This window comes from Citrus sinensis, chromosome 5, assembly GCF_022201045.2.
Source record: "Citrus sinensis cultivar Valencia sweet orange chromosome 5, DVS_A1.0, whole genome shotgun sequence".
Taxonomy (NCBI): Eukaryota; Viridiplantae; Streptophyta; class Magnoliopsida; order Sapindales; family Rutaceae; genus Citrus; species Citrus sinensis.
In genome coordinates, this window is record NC_068560.1 from 25831735 (window position 1) to 25852827 (window position 21093).

At 33.1% G+C, this 21093-nt stretch overlaps 1 protein-coding gene and 1 non-coding gene across 4 annotated transcripts in view; one reads left to right on the top strand and one right to left on the bottom strand.

Annotated features, from left to right (window-relative positions):
- Positions 1 to 21093, bottom strand: part of LOC102613633 (probable disease resistance protein At4g27220) — a 214808-nt gene that overhangs the window by 100474 nt on the left and 93241 nt on the right. The window lies entirely within an intron of this gene.
- Positions 1872 to 2008, top strand: LOC127902913 (small nucleolar RNA Z247). Its single transcript, XR_008055550.1, has one exon. It is a non-coding gene; the product is annotated as a small nucleolar RNA Z247 (small nucleolar RNA).

Here is a 21093-nt window from a genome sequence, read left to right on the forward strand (position 1 = left end):
CCAATTTAGGACATCTCACTATTTGTAATTCTTTTAAAAATGGAAATTCAAAGTGCAGATCTCCTGTACAGCAGAAGCTTGTGAGATTTCCAAGATCTATTATCTTTAGATATAGCAGCTGAGGGAACATTACAATAATATTAATCTTGCTTTCTTCTTGGTCATCCACGACTATTATCTCTTCCAAAACAGTGTTCACTCCCTCAACCTCCCACTGAATGGGACTCTCACCAATACACAGTTCTTCTAAGCGGGGTAAGCTTGATATGACATTTGGTGGAATAAATTCTAGTTTGAAACAATAGCTCAGGTCCAACCCTTCAACTGGGTCAGCTGGCCTATTTCTTCAACCAGAGTCTCCATATGAGAACCTCGAAGCGTAAGGATTTCTAATTTCTTCAGGTCTCCGATAATAGCTATGTCACCTAGTTTGCAATCATCTAGAGACAGTGTTTGAAGGTTGTGTAAGAGACCAAGTGAAGAAGGCAATGGCTTCAAATGCATCGTAGTGAAATTTAAAACTCTAAGCTCTGTCATCTCAGTAAAAATGTTATTTGGGATTCTCAACGAAGGATCACTGCCAATAGAAAAGTATTCAAGGTGTGGACATTCCAACTCTTGAGGAAGCTCACTAATATTACTATTATTTAAGGAGATTGCAGTGCAAACCTTTAGTTTATCCTTATCTAGCCATTTGATCTGTGGGACAACATCATTATCCACTACGAATCCATGTTGGTCTCTTGATGCAATTGATATGGCTACATCACGAACAACATCATGCATAGCAAACCATTCACTTGTAACACCATCAAGCAACAAGCAAGAGTTTTTGAGCTTATCAACCAATGTAAGCGCTCTATCTCGTGCTTCTTCCAACGTGTAGATGTTTTGAAACAGAGCCAAACCCATGCCATAACAGAGCAAGTCTTCAACACAACAGATGAATGAGTACCCTATTAGCAAAAATGTTTCTTTAAGTTCCCTACCTTCTGTTAAGGAAGCTCATGTGAGCCAGATAGTCAACAAAGCATAGGATTGTAACAGCTGCAGCTCATGGTTACAAGTTGATGACTTGGCATGCCAGCTAGCACCTGGTGGTTACATCATTTCTTGTACACGTGAATATTAGTTTTAGTTAGTTATAATAAGCTGTTAAGCATGATTAGCTGGTTGAATTAGTTGAGCTAATATCAGCTATATAGATACATTAGTATATAAAGAAACTCTGTACATTTACTATGCATTCGATTAATTGGAATAAAAGCAATTTCTCAGAATCATTACATTTTCTTTCAATACTTTCTTAGTTACCAAACAAGCTGTTTTCTCACTTGGTATCAGAGCTAGAGATAATGACATCTATTAATCTAGCTTCTTCCTCAAATCAAATCCAAAACACTTCCGCAGCTTCAACTACTATTTCGTTTACTTTCAATACACCAGTAAAGCTTGATCAAGCCAACTATCTCATATGGCGATCTCAAGTACTGGCTTCAATTTGTGGCAACAGACTGGAAAAACTTATTGATGACTCGGTTACACCTCCTCCAACTCATATTGCTCAAAGAGTTGGAGATGATATCAGATCTGTAGAGAATTCAGATTTCATTTCATGGAGATCTCAGGATCAAGTGCTGCTTGGATGGTTGCTTTCCTCAATGAGTAAAGGAATCATCAGTTTGGTTTTCAATCTGGAGACATCACGTGAGGTTTGGAAGGCTATTGAGGTACAATTTGGTTCTCAATCCAAATCAAGGCTTTTACATTTGAGGTACATGCTGAATTCAACTAGAAAGGATGATATGAAAATCACAGATTACTTCATTAAAGTGAAAAATATATCTGATAACATGGCTGCAGCAGGCAGTGCCTTAAGTAATGATGACTTAATTTTGCACATATTATCTGGCCTAGGACCAGATTATAATTCAGTAGCTACCTATATAACTGGTCAAGTAGGAACTGGAAAGATGGATCTGAATGAAGCTTTTGCAATGCTCTTAACTCGAGAAGCTAGGATTGAGTAGCAATCTCAGATGCTAGCTAGTACAGACATGAAAAATAACTTTGAAGCTAATTTTGCTCAAAACAGAGGACCTAAGAAAGGCAACATGTTCAATAGAAAAGGTTTTGGTGGTTATGGTTACAATTCAGGGTCTGGAAATAATCATAACTCAAGTTTTGGTAACAATGGTCATTACAAAGGAAATTTTGGTACTGAGTTTGCTGGTGTTGGTTTTAATAACCAGTTCAATGGATATCAGTCTGGTAATCAGAGAAGAGGAGGCAATTGGAACAACAACAACGGTTCAAATAATTTTAACAATGGTAAACCATCCATGAATCCTAAGCCACAGTGGAATGCATCAAAACCTACCTGTCAAATCTGTCTCAGGCCTGGACACACTGCAAACATTTGCTGGAAACTTGAAGAATTCATGGCTTCAGGTGCTTACAGACCACCACTAAATAGAGGACCAAAGGCTGCCTATCTAACTAACATGGATGCTCCAGTTGATAACAATTGGTATTTGGATAGTGGTGCTACACATCACCTCACCAATGATATGAATAATGTGAATGTTGTTGAACCCTTTTCAGGTAATTCTAAACTTGTTGTTGGAAATGGCTTTGGTTTGAGCATAACACACATAGGTTCTACTATTCTAAGAATGCACAATGCCCTGAATTACTTTGAACTCAAGCTGAACAATATTCTACTTGTCCCTAAAATAACCAAAAACCTAATAAGCATATCCAAACTGACCAAAGATAATGATGTTGTGATTGAGTTTACTGATAATTTTTGTTTTGTGAAGGACAAGGTGAAGAATTTAGTTATACTGCAGGGCAAAGCTGAAAAAGGTTTATATAGATTGCTATGTGTTCCCTCAACCAAGTCATCTACTTCTCAGTCAAACTAAAGTCTCCTTACTCATGTCGAGTCAGCTGTTTCAACTCAGCCTATCTCAATGTTTTCTACTGTTATTTCAAATTTCCAGAATAAAACTACTTCATGTTTGCATACAGAAGCTTTATGTTCTCAAAATCCAAGTTGTATGTTGAACACTATGGTTTTGCATCAGAGACTAGGTCACCCTAATACTAAGGTGCTAAGTCATGTAATCAATTCTTGTTCCTTTTTAAAAAATATCAGTGGCAGTAAAACAATTGATTCTTGTGATGCTTGTAAGATGGGAAAAATGCATAAACTCCATTTTCCAGTAACTGAGACCAAAACCAAAAACCCTTTGGAACTTCTGCATACTGATTTATGGGGCCCTGCTCCTACACCTTCTATCCAAGGGTACAAATACTATGCTAGCTTTGTGGATGATTTTACAAGGTTCACTTGGATTTTTCCTTTGAAAACTAAAGCTGAAACCTTCCAAGTGTTCAAAATATTTAAAGCTCAAATAGAAAAACAATTGAACAGGCCTATCAAATGCCTTCAGTCTGACTGGGGTGGTGAATACAGATCATTTGTTCATTTTCTTCATGCGATAGGCATTCAATTCAGACATTCATGCCCTTACACACATAATCAAAATGGCCTTGTAAAAAGAAAGCATAGACACATAACTGAGTTAGGTTTAACTTTGCTTGCACAAGCTAAATTACCCATTAAATTCTGGTGGGACTCTTTTCATACAGCCACTCATGTTATAAACAGATTACCAACTCCTGTTCTTTCCATGAAAACTCCCTATGAATGTCTTTTTCATTTGCAACCTGATTACTCTTTCCTCAAAACATTTGGTTGTGCTTGTTTCCCATTCTTAAGAGATTACAATCATCACAAGTTTCATTTTCATACATCCAAGTGTGTATTCTTAGGATACAGTCCATTACACAAAGGTTATAAGTGTCTACATCCATCTAGAAAAGTATATATAGCCAGCCATGTTCTTTTTTATGAAACTTCTTTTCCATATTCCACTGATTCTAATTTTTTGAAGTCCATGCCACCTAAGGTCCCTGACTTTCAATACAATTCTTTACAATTCTATAATGTTTCAGTTCCTAATAGCAATCTAAAACCTTTTGAAGCTATTGCTGCAGATACTGGTTCTAACACTTCTAGTTCTCATTACAATATCTTGTTACCTGCCTTTTCTACTCATCCTATTTCATCCACTAATACCATAACCTCTCATATCATTCCCACAACATCTCCAGTAGCAACTTCAAACACTATATCTTCACCTTTCATCCATCAAAATTCTCCAGAACTTCCTATACCATTTCAAGCTTCCTTACACACATCACCTTCCAAACCATCTTTATCACTTTCCAACCCTACTATCTCTGTCCATCCCATGACTACCAGAGCTAAAGCTGGTATATTCAAACCTAAGGCATTTCTGACAGCACACAACAGTTTAGAACCTTCTAATGTTGGTGAAGCTTTAGCTGATCTTAAATGGAAAGATGCAATGCAACTGGAATATGATGCACTTATCAGAAACAAAACCTGGAATCTAGTTTCAATGGATCTTACTCATAAACTGGTGGGCTGCAAATGGGTTTTCAGAACAAAGTATAATTCAGATGGCTCAGTATCTAAGCATAAAGCTCGGCTTGTTGCTAAAGGATTCCATCAGACAGCTGGGGTTGACTATTCAGAAACTTATAGTCCTGTAGTCAAGTCTTCAACTGTCAGAGTTATATTGAGTTTAGCAGTTATGCAAGGCTGGAATGTTAGACAAATAGATATCAACAATGCATTTCTCAATAGGGATCTTACTGAAGATGTGTACATGCAACAGCAAGAGGGTTTTGTTTCAAAGGGAGGATACATCTGTAAGCTAAACAAAGCTCTTTATGGTTTAAAACAGGCACCAAGGGCCTGGTATGATAAGCTTAAGGGCTGTCTTACATATTGGAATTTCACAAATTCTAAGGCTGACACTTCATTGTTTATCAAGCATGACACTAAAGGTATAATCCTTATCTTGATCTATGTAGATGATATATTAGTTACAGGTCCAGATTCAGTCTTGCTGGAGGCATTCATCACAAAGCTGAGTAAAGCTTTTGCCTTAAAAGACTTAGGCCTGGTATCATATTTCCTTGGTATAGAAGTCAGCTACACAGATCATGGCATGCACCTCTCCCAAACTAAATACATCAAGGATTTGTTGACCAAGACCTCAATGCAGAACTGTAAAGAAACTGAAACTCCTTTCAGCACTGGTTACAAATTAGAAAGAATAGCTAAAGGCTCATTGGGTGCAGAATTTGAAAATCCAACTCTTTACAGAAGTTTAGTTGGAGGGCTTCAATACTTGGTTCTAACTAGACCAGACATTGCTTACTCAGTGCATAAACTCAGCCAGTGTCTAATTGCTCCAACTCTCCAACATTGGTTAGCCTGCAAAAAGGTGTTAAGATACCTTCAAGCAACTATTACATATGGCCTCTACATTCAGCAAGAGGGAACCTTGGAAACAAAAGGGTTGACAGGATACTCAGATGCTGATTGGGCATGTGATACTGATGACAGGAAATCCATTGGAGCTTACTGCATTTTCCTTGGTAATAATCTGATTTCCTAGTCTTCGAAAAAGCAAGCTATTGTGGCAAGTCTAGCACAGAAAGTGAATATCGAGCCTTATCAGCAGCAAGTTCTGAACTTACATGGCTGCAATCTTTGTTTTCTACGCTAAAAATTATCAAGTTTCCAACTCCTGTTCTCTAGTGTGACAATTAGAGTGCAGGTGATCTAGCTAAAAATCCAGTATTCCACTCCAAGACCAAACATATAGAGCTGGATGTTCATTACATTAGAGATAAGGTTCTGAACAAAGAGTTAGAGGTTAGATATATTCCTACTGAAGAACAAGTGGCAGATGTTCTTACTAAGCCTCTATCTTTTCCAAAATTTAGCTATTTTCGTTCCAAGCTCAATGTAGTTAACAAACCCTTGAGCTTGAGAGGGGATGTTAAGGAAGCTCATGTGAGCCAGATAGTCAGCAAAGCAGAGGATTGTAATAGCTGCAGCTCACGGTTACAAGTTGATGACTTGGCATGCTAGCTAGCACCTGGTGGTTACATCATTTCTTGTACACGTGAATATTAGTTTTAGTTAGTTATAATAAGCTGTTAAGCATGATTAGCTGGTTGAATTAGTTGAGCTAATATCAGCTATATAGATACATTAGTATATAAAGAAACTCTGTACATTTACTCTGCATTCGATTAATTGGAATAAAAGCATTTTCTTTGAATCATTACATTTTCTTTCAATACTTTCTTAGTTACCAAACAAGTTGTTTTCTCACTCCTTCTAAATGATTGTAACTCAACTCTACAGTTGAATAGGCCACCGCTTGTGTCCCAGAGAAGCTTCTCAAAAAAGGCCTTTTTAATTGTCGTAAAGCATTCCTCCATTCATAGAGATGCCTACCTGTTAATTCCCCATTTGTTGTCTCTGAAGAAAATTTGACTTGAAGCAATGTTATAAGAGGTTTATTGTGGGTCAATTTCTTGTGAGCATTTCAACAAACGGGTGGTACGCAAGCACAGCTCCTATGCCATCGTTGCTGCTATACGCGCCAGGTAGCTGCTTCCAGTTGTAAAACGACGCCAACATGTCATGCTCGGAGAGATCCTTCCGAGGTTATTCTTGGAAGCATTTGACAATGCCACGTGTACTCACACTCACAAGTGAATTAGCCCTCCACACTAGGGGTGGGCAATTTCGGATTCGGATGAATCCGATCGGATTTCGGATAATTCGGATTGAAAAAAAAAATTCATCCGAATTCAATCCGACTTTAAATCCGATCCGAATCTGATCCGAATTATTCAGATCGGATGAAAATTTCGGATTACTCGGATTCAGATCGGATCGGATGAGTTTAGATTTTGGATTATATTTCGGATTCAGATTATATTTTGGATTCGGATTAATTTGGATTGAAATCGGATTTGGACATTTTTAACAATTCTCACAAAAAAATTATGAAATATATAATTAATGAAAACTTACTAACCAATAAAAAAAAAAGAAAACCAAAACAAGTTGACAAATGACAATGTATTATTTCCTTGACAATATGGCATTGACATATACCAAGAAAACAAGCCGATACAAAGTTTCCATTCACAAAAATAAAAAAATATAATCCATTAAAATGAAAACATTTAAATAATCAAATCTAATAATCTATAATCAACCGCCCATTTATATTCTCATATGCATTCATTTTGTACAAACACTCCCATTTAATTTAATCAGTAATCCTCTTACAAGCTAGGTGCATAAACATTACTCCAAGTCCAAGCCTCCAAATAAGCAACACAAAATAAACATTGCTCCAACTCTCCAAAGTCCAAATGAATAACACAAAATAAACTTTGCTCCAACTCTAAGTCTCCAAGTAAACAACACAAAATAAACATTACTCCAAGTCTCCAAACAAACAACACAAAATAAACAATCAAACATTACTCAAAGTCTCCAAATAAATAAACAACATAAAATCACAAAATAAATATTATCATTATATCATCCAACAATAAAATAAACCAAAATAAAAATTATCATCCAAAAACATTTAGTCATTTAGCTTATTTTTTTAATTTTCAATTTTTTTTAGTTTACAGTGCAAATCCGATCGGATGATTCGGATTGATCTGAATCCGATCCGATCCGATCCGATCCAAACCAAATCCGATCGGATCGCACAAATTTCATCCAATCGGATTTGAAGGCAAATCCGAATCCGATCCGAATTAGTTCGGATCGGATTGGATCCTACTCCACACCGCCCGCCCATAGTAACGAATTTTAACTGAACTCTGACTTGGTCAGAATAAGTGGTGCACGTGATGCAAACACGTGAGGACCCAAATGACAATTTCCAAAAGTTGAATGATACATTTATTATATGTGTGCATTAACTAAATATAACTATTAATTATATGTTAAATTTTTTAATATATATATATAGGGTAATTATCACAAACCTCCCCTGAGGTTTGACGTATTATCAATTTGATAGATTGTATTCGCGTATTCGCAGCCACCTCCCCTTAAGTTAGTACACCGTTTAGTATAAGTTTAGTGAGTGAGGGCAAGATAGTAATAGAACTCGTTAATAATAAAAAATTCAAACAAACTTAAAAATATCAAATTGGATTCTGAAATTGATTTGAATTTTGTTAATATTCCAATGGGTAAAAACAAAAACATGCTTTTAACCAACATACAATATTATAACAAAAAAATGAGAAAGGAAAATGGCATCTTCTTGCTCCGTTCAGACAGGAGCTACCAAGAACAACGCCCCTTTCATCTCTACTATACTTTAATAGAAAAAGGGTGCCACGATCGGGAGACCATGACCACTAACTCGAAGATGCCGATAGCAAGGACGACCGAATCACGACCACCAGGTGGAAGAATGCCGACCAGTGAGTTTCCATGTTGACCCACAGACAACCTCAGTTTGTTCGAGCCGCAAATGAGGTATGAAAATGCTTATTACTGTGCATGTCAGTTTTATTAGATGGAATTAATCAATTTGGTAAAAATGAGTAATGGGTCTCGACAATTTTTTTAGAGTATCTTTGTTGCTTCCATTATTTTCCATTGATTGGGTTAGTTGTAGGTTAATGATTGTTGTAAATGCATGTTCACCTGATTTTGATCGAAGATGGCTTCAGCTACATTATGCTGCCTTGTGAATGATTGAAGATGGGTAAGAAAATTTTTAATTGTTTAAGCTATTGCCACTGATTGTTTGGATTCATGCTAGTTTTTATAAAATTATAGATGTAATTAAGTGTTGGAGATTCCTTGTGCCGCAATATTAATATTTTGAGGATACTTGATTTTGTTTTTTTTCTTGTTATCACGATATGTACATGTCTTGGTTGAAAAAATGTCATGATTTGCTGCATTCTCTCACACTGGAGCAGTGAGTTTAGTGGTTTTAATTATTTTCTTCTCTTTGACTATAGCTCTACTTCACTGCATTCAGATGTCTTTATTTGTCCAGCGTCAAATGATAAAGGAACATAGTCTCCTTTTGATTTCAGTTTGTCTTTCTATTTTGTAGCCAAGAGGTTCTAACTACCGTCGAGAGTGACAGGCTCTCCAAGTCAAGGCACATAGCTCCTACTGCTCTTGTTACTTTCCTTGAAGATTTTGATAATGGGTTGGTGATTATTTAGTTTGGTTTCAAATTATGTTCTCGACATTGTATTTTGAAATATTTGGTTGGTGAGATAAAGTTTATTATTATATCTCTAATATGTGAGATGGGATATTTCAAGATGGTATTTTGGTTACAATGTTTTATTTGGTATTTACAATGTAATCACAGCTCTTGGCGCTAAAACGGATATGACTGGCCAACAATTCTTTGATTTGTGGGAACGAAGTATTTTTTTTCAACACAAGGGTATTTTGGTCATTTTGTCAAGTAACAAATGGTCAACTAAATGGTATACTAACGTTAGGGGAGGTGGCTGAGAATACACAAATACAATCTATCAAACTGAGAATACGCCAAACCTCAGGGGAGGTTTCTGATAATTACCCTATATATATATATGTCATACATATACTACGTAGATGTACTACAATAGAAGTGCTCTAGAATTTCTCGGCAAACATAGCATAGCGATTGAAGTGAAAGAAAAACTTTAATCTTTGGTGTAGTCAATAGTAAAATTTGAGCCAAAAAGAAAAATTCATATTTGTAAACCTCGAAACAATAATCATTTGGAAGTAGTTGCTGAAATTAATTAGGTGATTTTAACCTCAAATTTGAGACCATAAATCATTGAATGTTTTGATTTCAATACTAGTGGCAATCATGTACACGTTTAACGACTTAGTTAAATTTATAGCAACTAATAAGTATCCAACTTTGCAACCGTATTTATTTCTCATGATTTGATTAAACTGAGCACTCCGAAAACTTCAGTTCCTTCCATTGTTGTAAGCTGAATGATACATGTTCGATTTGATTAAACCGTATTTATTTATATATTGAATGCTACTTCAATGAATTTTACTGCCGCAATAATACTAAATGATTTTTCATGACAAAAAAATTCAATAATTAGAATGATTATAAGTTAATTTAATGTTGAATTTCATCATTAACTGCTAAAATACTCCAGAAATCGAAATACCTTTAACTAAACACAAATTTAATGAAATCATTAAACACACAATTTGAAAGCGGATTCAAAATAATTTTAATAAAAAAGCCAAAAGCATAACAATCAACAAAGAAGAACCTCTCACCAATGCCAACTGACCCTTCATAGAAAGAAAGAAGTCAAGCTCCATGTAATATAACGCCTCACAAATTACACAAAAAAATGGCCGCATTCCATATGATGCATCGAATGTGGCCTGAATCCTTACGTAAGTTTGGAATTTCTGGAGAAAAATACGCAATGAAGGTGAAATCAGGAAAATAAGGATAGTGATATTTTGTGCAATTTTCATGTAAATTGCAGGAATTAGCTTCTATTTGGTTAGCAACACTGGATGCCTAACTGTTATTATTACTATTACTATTATTTACATGGATTGGGTTGGGTGAGACAGGTTGATTATAATTAACCCAACCCAACCCAATTATTAATTGGATTAGAAAAAATTTACCTGATTAACTTCATAATAATTCACTCAATTCATAAAAATTTGATTGGGTTGGATTAGGTTCGTCAGGTTGGATTGAGTTTGCCTACCCCTATCTCTTGACCCACATTATTTATTTTTATTATTCGGTAATTTCATTCAACCAATAAATTTAAATTTTATCAATTTGTATAAAATAAATTTATACAAGAGCTTTTAATTCTATCATCACTCATCAAACAATGTTAGATGAAACAATAAATAAAATATACAAAGGTATCATTAAATCCAAAAGCATCCAATGTGTTAAAAAATAGGGAAATTTACAACCGTCCACCTGTTTGTTTTGTCTTTTTCAAAAATACACAAACACTTTTTTTTTTTTAGCGCGCCACCTGAAGTTTACTTTTTGTTGCATTCTTCCACTTCCGTCTAATTTCCGTTAGCAAATTGAACAGAATGACCTTTTTACCCCTCAAAATTACAATTTAACCCAAAATAAATAGAAATTGGAGATAAATTGGATGGATTTAATTTTTTTCAAAGGTGGATGCTAGAAATTGGAGGAAAATAATGTTTGTTGCTTGCTAAATTTAGAAAATTTGTATTTATTTTTTTGGAGGAAAATAGTGTTTTTTACTTGCTAGATTTAGAAAATTTGTATTTATTTTTTCTCTTTCAAAAAAATAAATACAAATTTTCTAAATTTAGCAAGCAACAAACACTATTTTCCTCCAATTTCTAGCATCCACCTTTGAAAAAAATTAAATCCATCCAATTTATCTCCAATTTCCATTTATTTTGGGTTAAATTGTAATTTTGAGGGGTAAAAAGGTCATTTCGTTAACATTCCGTTAAATCCACTAACGAAAATTAGACGGAAGTGGAAGAATGCAACAAAAAGCAAACTTTAGGTGGCACGCTGAAAAAAAAAATGTTTGTGTATTTTTGAAAAAGGCAAAACAAACAAGTGGACGAGTGTAAATTTCCCTAAAAAATATCCTATCATTTGAAATAAAAATATTAAAATATTATTTTCGAAATCAATAATGATACAACCACAAACATTAAGAACTTGTGTAAACAAACTAACGTGGCATAAAGACATTAGCTAAAAATTGATAACTATTATTTTTGTAAATCATGTGGGTCTATAACAGTTTTATACAACCAATTTTCTCATGCAACATCTGTATGAATTTTTTACAAGGTGGTTGTGGCTCTATATATCCAAGTCGTTGTTCAACTTCAAGAGATCCAAAATTTGTGAAAGAAGCCACGAAGAGATTTTACACCATTCAAAATGTCTATTCTGCTGTTAACCTTACTAAATTCCAAAATTTTTAATTCTTATTTATTTATTTATTTATTATGCATGTAATTTGTAGTATACAATAAGAAATAAACTTGTAATTTTTTTTATAATGACGGATAATTATCGGATTCACGAGATGCTGTTTTCCTTCTTCTCTCTTCAAGTTCTATCTAATGCCAACAAGAGGTTCTTGTACTATGTAGGAGTCTATGATAGTGATGATGGATAAAATAATATGAGCTCCAATTTTGTGTGTGTGTGTGTGTGTCTCTCTCTCTCTCTATATATATATATTGTTTTCATTTCATCTTTAAGTTTTTAATGCGCTTTTGTTGCTTTGAAGATACAGGAAAATTAACTCCTACAAGAAAGGGGGCGGGGTGGAACGGGGGAGGATTTTATTACATGAGACTTTTTAGTTTTGTTTTGAGGGAATGGGAGATTTCTTGAATGAAATGGCTGTGATGATGAGCCAAACACAAACTAATGTAAGCATTCTTCAATGCATATTTATGTTTTCTATAGAATAATTTGAGAATTGTGTTTGGAAATTCCTAGGCATTATTTAGCTTTTTCCAAGCTTTAGTTATGGCTTTTACTTTGCTGGTTGGCAAAAGAATGACGGTATTTTGATTTCTCCTAATCAGATTGCAAATGGGTCACTTAGTCACAAGGGCAACATATTTTAATCTGTTTTTATTTTTATCCTCGTGTGTTCATGCTCTGAAAAGCAGTGATTCATGGTGCCTAGTTTTAGTCTTGTTCAATGGCGAATTACATATAAGTTCTATTGTTGGAAAATTGATTGGTGAAGCAGACACGCAACTAAAGTGAAATTGAAAAATAATGAGACAACAGAATCACACAGGGACACTAGGATTTAAGTGGTTCGACTTTTAAACTAGATTTACGGGTGAAAACAGAAGAAAAATATTTTACTAGTGATATGAGAATTACAAGTATTATAATATTTTGGCTCACTATCCAGAACCCCAATATACCCAATCGCTCACTCACTAATCTATCAAATCAAGAGTTTATTAAACTCTTAATACTCTAAACTCCCTAAATGTCGGAAATGCTTCTCTCAAACTGGATGTTGAAATGTTGAAATGAGGAGGAGCATCCTCATTTTATAGCCAAAAATTAGCTACTGTTCATGCCTATTATTATTTTTATTGATTAATATTTTATTATTATTTTTTCCCCTAAGCGGCCCGCCACTTTCTTTTCTTCTTCTTCTTCTTATTTCTTCTTTGTTTTCTTTTTCCTTTGCGGTTGTCTTGGAAGAATCTGAGTGCTCTTTTTCATTGGTGAGATCTTTTCCCCTCGGATATCATCAATTCAGAAGAATCTTTTAAAAGATTTTTAAATTTTGAATCATGAACTTATAATATGTGCTAATTATGTTTGTCATCGTTAAACAAAATACTTTAATCAATATCATCAATTTATGTGTAAGGAAAAGTATCCACCAATTTTTCTTTTTCTTTTTGGAAAAAAAAAATTATAGGGACATTTACAATTTTACATGTAATAGTGAAGCTACTGTAAGGACTTGACTGAAAATTATCATCATCATCGTCATTATTAGTTATTGGGTTTACGGAGCATTTCCAAGGCAGAACAGTTTCTAGAGCCATTAGATATACTTTATTACAATTGTTTCAGATTCCACTATATGCATCCAACGATTCTGGAGACTGCTCTGCGTTGGAGCATTTCCAACATAATAATTTTCAGAACCATTAAATGTATTTTGTTACAATTATTTCATATTCAACTATATGCATTCAACGGTTCTAAAGACTGCTCTGCGTTGGAGTATCTCCGACAAAATAACTGCCTTATTATTATTATTATTATTATTATTATTTTACAGAAGAATTGTATTTAATCCAAAGATTAGGGGGTCTAACTGAAAATTACAGAGGACTAAAACCCAAATCCCACTAGCAGTGCCCACTGCTTACTTTTTAACATCTATGTGGGCCCCACAGAAGTTGTTCTTGGAGGAATTGAATAATTGAATTATTCAAACCTGACTTAATCTTCCAGCAGTGTTATTGCTTGTTATTTATCTTTGTGTGCTTGGATTGTAAATTTGACAGGAAAATGGTGAGGAGACCTTGGAGGAATTGCAGAATTTGTTTGAATAGATGTTTAAAGGAGACACCAATGCTTTCGGGCCTAAACTTATTCTGATTATTTCATCTGTACTTAGATTTGAACTAAGAAGTTTTTTGTGATGGTACGTTAGCTTTTATAAATTTCCTTTCTTTAATAAAATCTCACTTTGTTTTTAGCGGAAGTTAATAAGATCGGATGGTGGATTGTACTGCTGTGTGTTAAATGACATTTTAAACAACGTGCTTCTGGCTATGAAATAACTAACTATAAATGAAGACAGCTGGACAAGAAATGATGTTTTGAAAGTCACCTAGTAGTGTTTGTTCTAATGGTTTAATCTTCAAGGTTTTTTTTTCTTAATTGCAAATATTGATGCTAGAGACCTCGAACCATTTTTGATGATTTAGAATGTTGTAACCATTAGAAGCTTCCTTGTCATCATGGGCGGATGTAGCATGTGACTGGTGGGGGCTCAAGCCCCCACTGGCCAAATTTTTTTTTTTAAATAGAAGAGAAAAATATTTTAATTTTTTAATTAGTCCCCGTTAAATTTATTAAAATAGTCACTATAAAATATAAACCCCCATAAAATTTAAACTTTGATTTTTAAGAATTATAAAAACTTATATTTTAATTAAAAATAATGATAGCCCACGACTCAAAATATTTTATATTATAAAAAATAAGATTAATTCTTCTAGTTTCTATAATAATAATAGAACGAACGTTTTCAATAATGAAACTCATGAAGAATCATCTTTGGAATGGATGGGATAAATGATAGTCTAGTTGTTTATATAAGAAACAATAAATTTAATAATATTGATAATGAGTCTATTGCATAACATTTTTAAAATATAAAAATGCGTAGAGAATAATTATAAATGTATTAGAAAATATTTTATATATTCAAAATTTTAGTTTTTTATATTTTACTATTATTTAATTTAGCCCTCAGTAAATTATTTTTCTAAATCCGCCACTGCTTGTCATAAACTGGTGGCTCAGATTATTTACATGTTCATGAGAAAGCTAATCTTATTGCCCATTGTATATTATCAGATTCCCTTTTGTTGCAATCTTGTGGTTGAGCAGGTCTCAAGATTCTGACCTTTTTCACCCTGCTTTCTGACTGAAGAATTTGCCTATCATTGTCAAGCGTTTGGCAATTGGCCACCATCTGCTGTATTCATTATGAAGGCATTGTAAATTTGATCTCTTAAGAAGGGGAAAAACTGATCAAGCTGATTGGTTATACTCATTGTATGCCACAAGTGCTTTATCAAACCACAACAGGCAACACCCGTGCAAAAGGCGCAAGCCAGAATTGATAGCTGCACCAGTATGACCAAGATACTCCTTTTCCGGTCCATCTATGTCTCACCGATGGCATTTTTACTATTCATCCTCTGTACTGTTTGTTTCTTTAGCAAATTTCTTTGTGTATTATGAGTCTTAATAAAAGTTTAATTGTAGACAGCTTTTTTGCGTTGAAAGTATATTTTAAACCTTTCAAACCAATTAGCTCCATTGGGAAACTTATGACTTCATAGAAATATTTGTTGCATTTTGTCACTGATGGTCAGTCCATAAAATTAGTTGACTGATAGTGTCAAGCAGTTAGCAATACAACTTTCTACCAATGATATAACTCTTTTCATTCTGTATTTTGTTCGACACTTAATTCGGTTCCATTATGTCATTATCTGTGCTTGATTGAGTTGCATGTTGATGCTCAAGAATTTCTCATCGTGGCGTTCCTAAGCTACTTTATAAGACCTAGATTTGTCTTTAACTAGGATATGGCTTCTTTTGAGTTGAAAAGCCTAATGTGAAAGTTGTCTGCTCAAAGCAAAAAAAAAAAAATTTCCGTGGGAGGGAAATTAAATTTTGGCGAAGTTTGCTTTGGGAATTTTGAAGATAACTTGTAAATTTGTTACACATATTGAGTGATTCAAGGCTTTCAATACTTTTCTTCCAAGGAATCAGTTTTGTTTGGCTTCTCAAACTGTGTTTCTAATCCCATATCTTAACTACGGCTGCCAAAAAGCTATTCACTGTTATAATGGATTGTTATTGGAAATAATCAAATATAGCCTATGAAGAATTAGAATGAAAGCTATATTTTGTCTTTGTGAAGGGAATATTTGACAGCCAATCCACCGATATTTTTTTCTATTAAAACCTATACTTATTATAGCCTCAATCATTTCGAGACATACCGGAGAAATCTAATTTAAAAAGTTGGTAAATTTTAATTCATTCTCCGAAGTTGGTAAATTTTAATTCATTCTCCGGATAGAACAACAATCTTGATTTTATCACCTAAAAGAGTGAAAATATCAATTTAGCCTTCATTTTCATTCAATAAGGTGAGAGCAAATTGTGGATGCGTTGTTGGATTTCTTTTTTTTTTTTTTTGGGGGGGGGGGGGGGAAAAAAAAAGAGGGGCTTGTTTTTTGTATGGTTGTTTTTAGGGGAAAAGACTTAGCACTGAATGATAAGAGCATTACCTTCTTAGGGCCAAAGTCGTGAGTTTGAGCCTTATCCTCCTGGAAGTAAATCGAAGACTTATCATTTTAAGTGAGGGGCAAATTAAAGTTTATTCTAAAATGTTATATGAAACAACTTTAGCCTTTTACAACTATTAATTGTCTGCTACTAACTTTTTTTTTTAATTCTAAAGTCTTTATTACTCTTCTCATATTAGTAGTTAGCTGACATTCTAAATTTTCTTTTAACATTTTATTCTAATATTGTTTTCCCCGAAAACGACAATGGCAAGATAATTTGACCTATCTTGATTGACTGAATTTGGATAACTTGTGTTACGCTCTCTCTCGTAATTCATAAAGACAACCACTTTGATTTGCACTATCCTTTCTGTGTCATTGTGCTCACGTTGCAAGGGATTCGTCACGCCCGTAGTCGTCAAATTAAAGTTACATTACATTTACATACGTTAAAGATTTTATTTGAATATTCTCCATCATCTTTATTGACTCTTTTTTATCTTTTTATTTTTCCTTGCGTCGAAAGAATCCTTCACTGATTGGAATATCCATGATGACTGGTAGCAATTGGAAGAGTCCCTGAAATTCATCTTTCATTCGATCTTAAAATACTTTCTTCAAAAGATTAGAATACATTAAGATTTTATGAACTTGCTTAGTAGATCATTCAACTACTTAATTGGTGCTGTTAATTAATTGATTATCTTCCCGGAAACACATTAAAGACTCTCACAGGGATTTATTAAACCTTTTTGCTGGGTCAATTCTACAAGCATCAGACGTAAAAGCTTCATGATAAGAGCACAAGCCTGTCGTCTTCTAAAGCTCCTTCAAAAAGCGAAGCTAGCTATTCTCTTTATTGTCATTTCCATCCACTTTAATTAACCCTCTCTTTTTCATGTTGTACAACTTTGACTTGACTCTCAAATGGAGAACAACGATATTTAGACAGAAAAATTTAATAGAATATTTAAAAATAAAATAAAATTAGTGTCGGTTTATCTTGTACTAGTTTTACCTTATTGATGTCAATGATTTTCTAAGAGAAAAAAAAATTCATTAATTTTACCTTTGTTTCATGATGAGGTAAAACATGATTTTTTAGTTTTAACTTTTAAAAGATTTCTTCAAATGATTTTCAAGTTGATTTATTTGGTTGGACTGTCCAATGGATTTCGGCTTAGCCCACCCCTAATTTTTTTTTTTCCAGTTTACCATAAAAAAGATTAGGTGTGTTGCAAGTGAGATATGGATAAAAGGACATAACTATTTCTTTGTTGGAAATTTGAATAAAGAGATAGAACAATTGGTAAACGAGTAGGAAATAATTTACGGGAAGGATGAGTGGATAAGATTAGTGCTAGAGCCGTCGTGAATTCATTGCTATGCAGAATTAAAAATTCAAGCTTAAACAGATTAGCTGCCCTGTGACTCACTAACTCCCTATTAATTAATTTATCACGCGTTATATATATAGAGTAGCGTAACGGGAATTTTTTTTTTTTAATGTTGCTCTTTTACTCAATTAATTAATTAACATTTATAAATGATCACTAAGTATTCATGAGTATGTGACACATGAGCTTAAACATGAATCAATATTTGCTAGTGTATTGGTGGTTGGCACAAATAACGTCGATGATAGAGAGTGATTGGGAAGCATTAAGGGGATGGATCCTTTAATGATCTATTTTTAAAGCAAATTTCACTTAATATGTTTATTGGTTAAGTATGCATAGAGATTTCCAGACCTAATTAAAGACTTCAAATTAATGGTGAAACATCTTTGCAAATTAAACTAAGAAAAATTGAAAAAGTATTTTTATCATTTTATGCATGGAATTCCACGTCCATGCATGCATCTACCCAACAAATGCACTTGTAATTTAGTATGCATATAGTACATCACAAAATGTTGTCTTGGAAACGTCTCAATGGATAACTCATGACATGTCATTGTACGTACACGCACAACGAATAATCCTTGCGACGACTTGCATAAAACAAAAAAGGGAATGTCTCTTTGTCCCTGTAGTTTATGTACCCATGGAGGAGTCAATTCTATTTTTAGAAATTCACTCCAAAAAAAAATATATATATATATATGTATATATTCTATATTCTTTTTTGGTTAAAATCTACCTAATTATTTTCTATTTTCCAATAAAGTATTTAATAGATAGGCTTGAGCTTAGGTGGGCAATCAACGAATAATCCTTGCGACGACTTGCATAAAACAAAAAAGGAAATGTCTGTTTGTCCCTGTAGTTTATGTACCCAAGGAGGAGTCAATATATTTTTAGAAATTTACTAAAAAAAATATATATTCTATATTTTTTTTGGATAAAATCTACTTAATTATTTTCTATCTTTCATCTGCTATATATTAAATAAGTTTGAATTTTAAACTTTATCATATAGAATTTTGCTTTGAAATTTATGTCCAACAATGAGTAAAACAGATGTTCTGGATAATCTTTTAAAATATAATATTGACCAAACTAGGTAATTGACTCGAACTATGGGGCTTAAAATAATTTTTACCTATTTAAAAAATTTTAAAATTATTTTCCAAAAAAAAAAGTAAATTAATTTCTATCTTTATTAATAAAATTATGACATAACTAAGTAATATTCATATTGTGGTGAAAACAACTTCTTGGTTTAGCGATGGACCTTACATGTGGAGGGTTGAAATCTTTTATGTATATACATGGTGTTAATAATAGTAATTAAAAGGGAGTGTGTATACCTCACGCCGGAGACCAAAAAGTGATTTGTCAAATCCTCGTACTCAATGACGAGCCAAAAGTGGATAATTATTGGTTATCCATTTTTGTACGGCTTTGAATGACTTTTTCTATTTTCTACATACTCCGCATCAGTCGTTGTGACGACTTAATTACGAAAACAACTCGAAGCTATCTAAAGTTCTGAACTGAATGAGAGAGGAAGCCAACTTGAATTACATTTTTTCCAGCATTTTTTTGGTCGAACGAACTATTTCACTTGGAATCATAATGAGTCGTTGTAAGGAAAATGTTGTTTTGATTATTACTTTTTTTAATATTCTTGTTTGCAGTATTTTAATTTGAGAGATATATAAGTCTCAAAGGAATGTCGGATTCTGTGCTCACATGATGAGCTATATAATATATGTTGGTTTTACTTAAGGTTGTTGAAATTAGTAGTTTTTTTAAAAAAAAAAATAATACAAGCACAACTCTAATAAATAATGGATAAAAATTCCTAATTAATTTGAATTCATCTCTCATTTGTCATTTAAAAAAGAAAAGAAAAATTCAATCTTGGTTTAACTATGAACTAAATGTTATTCTTTTCAATCATTAATTAATATTAGGTAGGTAGATCTACCAACACGGTTGCACCTAATTACCTACTATAAAATTTTATTATCAATCCCCCATGAAAAAAGTGTGCATGCCTATATATAATCGGACTTTATTATCAGTGTTATGGATAAAGGAATTATTAATTTTAAATTTATGATTATTTTAATCAATTTGGCAATATGTATCTTATCCTTGATTAATTTATATGAATGAATATCAAGTGTAACGTAAAATATTATTTGTGTTGCACATGACATGCGGACAAAAGAATACAAAGATTCCTTAAACAAGATTCAAAGTATGATATAGAAAGTTGAATTTAAAATTTTAAAAAAAAAGTACAATAGCAAGTGAAATTTAACAAGATTCATGTACAGGAAGAAAAGGAATTAATAAAGTGATAAAAAATTGGTAATCGTGGCAAGTAATCTTATTCATGTACGAGGCGGCACGACCCAAGACTTGGAAATTAAATAATGAAACTTCTTTGCAAACTATAGAATCTACAATTTATGGAGAGTCTTGACGACTATTTTATCATTTTATGCATCGAATTCCACGTGCATTCATGCATGTTCTCCACGCTTGGAAATTTTGCAAATGGCTTCCCCCTTTAATGGGAGGGACAGTTTTCGTACATCAATTTTGAAAATGTCCTCTAACAAGTGTCTCAATTATTGGATAACATGTGCAGTCCTTGTAATTCATTAATAACACGTCCCTCAACAATCCATATTGCAATAAAGATTTTTACGCAAAAAATTATATAATACATCAAACTACCAAATTGGCCAACAAATAGATGATACTTATGTTTTGAAAAATTATCATGCAATATTGATGATTATATCAAATTTAATTATATATATTATATATATATTAGTTGATTGTATTAGTTTTGATATATTATAAAATTTTTTATTTTATGGGTATATAATATAGATTATCAAGATTTAAGTTTCTTCACATATGCGCGCACGCATATATATTAGTGACTAATGAGCCTTTTTCTTTTCTGATTTTGAGAAAATCTCAAGTACATAAAACGTATTATAACTATTTAGTGAAATTAGTTATGACATACGCATTCTGATTTTATTATACTATAGTTATCTTCTTCTTCTTCTTTTCCAACTTAAATGTACACGTAAGTTATCAATGACTATGGAT